The sequence below is a fragment of the Mus pahari genome, chromosome 6, assembly GCF_900095145.1.
Source record: "Mus pahari chromosome 6, PAHARI_EIJ_v1.1, whole genome shotgun sequence".
NCBI lineage: Eukaryota > Metazoa > Chordata > Mammalia > Rodentia > Muridae > Mus > Mus pahari.
Window position 1 is genome coordinate 27,608,695 of NC_034595.1, and position 2,131 is coordinate 27,610,825.

Consider the following 2,131-nt stretch of genomic DNA (forward strand, 5'->3'; position numbering starts at 1 on the left):
ATATATATATATATATATATATATATATATATATATATATATACTTTGAGTGCAGTTGCAGTTTCCCCTTTCACCTCTTCTCCAAGTCCCTCCCTCCCAACTCTCTTATGCCTGTCCTTATCCACTCCTTGTCTGTTTCTATTCAGAAAAGAGTAAGTGTAACATGGTTACCAACCAAACAGGGCATATCAAGTTGTAGTAAGAACAGTAACCTCCTTTCATATTAAGGATGGACTAGGCAACCCAGAATGAGGAAAAGTGTCCACCAAGGTGCTGAAAGCTTTTCTGCATAACACTTTTTAAGTATAGACATACATTTTTGACATTATTGTTTTCTCCCTTTAAAGAACCTTTACATGATTCTTTTCTAGGAAACCATGCATTCTATACTATTTAGGTTCTTTAATTTGTTTGTCACCATATACCTGACATCAAACTTTCTGACCTTAAGGGTTTTGTTAGTAGGAGTTTGCAAATGGAGTTATAAAAGCCAAGTAGAGAATTGGGCTGAATCTCAGACCCATAAGTAATTAAGGGAAGCTTATGTGAATATTTTAGGGAAGTAATAGAGGGGAAACCATGAAAAGATTTTGATATTAAATACCAAAAACATTTAACTGAAAAATAATACTCATTATTTCTTACAATAAACTACATTTTTTTCATAAGCTCATCTGGGCTTTAACATTCTTCCATTCATCTTTCTTCCTGGAACAGGCTGAGCAGGACTGACAGTGACAGAGCATTCTGAATCTCAGGGAACATCTCCAAAGCCACCAAGGTTAATGACAGAGTCAACACATTCCTATTCTCCTACCTTTGTTGCTACTGCTTTCATCATAAACTAATCTTAAAAAGTTAATGTCAGAGCGGTATCTACATAGTGAAGAGAAATGGTGATAACGCAATGGAGGTTACATGTTATCTAAGCAAAGCTAAACAACTCAAGTTCCAATTATCCATTTCATAGCCTCAGTAATTGAAATTAGCTGGGTGGTGAGCACATTGCTTTGTACACTTGGGTTAATTTATTTGTTGTGAACACTTTTAAGAATTTACCCAACTCCTTAAGCCAACTAATATTTATTGAGTTATTATGTACAAGGTGCTACAAATAAGGCAGTGAGACAAATTTGGATCTTTCTCTCAACAGTTCATAATTGGAAAGAAAAATAGATTTGTTAAAAGGTCATCTAAATACTACCTGATATAGAAATACACAGAGATAATACACAAACTAATATTGGGTATTGTCACCATTTGTGGAGAGAAAAAAATTGCAGAGTTTCCTTAGGAATAGCTAAGATGAAACATGTATGATGTCTAAGAATTCTTTGAGAAAAATAAGGGGACAAAGAAAATTCTCACCATGATAGTTAGTTCTAATCTGTGGGTGGAAAGGAGCAGGATATCACTTAGGATTTGGTAAGACTTAAGATGCCCAAGCTGTAAGCAGTAAAGATTGGGATCTTTGTGTCTAGTGCTGAATTCTATTTTAGTGATAAAATAGTCTAGCTTCAAGTGGCCTAGAGTATTCCATTAGGAGGTTACTTGATATTGTTTTAAAAGTTTTATTCATTGTTTTACAAATGCAAGAAAATACAGAATGAGTGTCTTAGGAAAAATGATATAGTTTAACTTATTCTCCCAGAAAGTGAAAATAAAATTATGTTGGAAACAGAAGAGGTAAAAGATAGAAGTTAAAACATACTTAGAGGGGAGTGCTCTCACTGCCTGAACTGGTAAGGGAGCCATTTTTGCTCCAGTGTGTACTGGCTCCAGTCTTTGCCAGGGAGAGAGCAGACTGCAGAAGGGACACAGCTTCTGGGACAGACCCTGTTTCTGGCTCTAGACATCCAGGCACCATCACCACCAGAGGAGAGGTGTCTGCCGGGAGCACTCTCACTGTCTGAGCTGGTAAGAGAGCCATCTATGCTCTGGTTAGCCCAAGCTACAGTCTGCACTGGTGAAAGTGTGGACTACAGAAGAAACACAGCTTTGGGACAGACAGAAGCAATCTAGCTTCTGGGGCAGACTCTGTTTTTGCTCCAGACATCTGGGCACTTTCCTGCCAGAGGAAAGGTGGCAACCTAGGAGGGCTCTGTCTGCCAGAGCAGGTGAGAGAGCCATA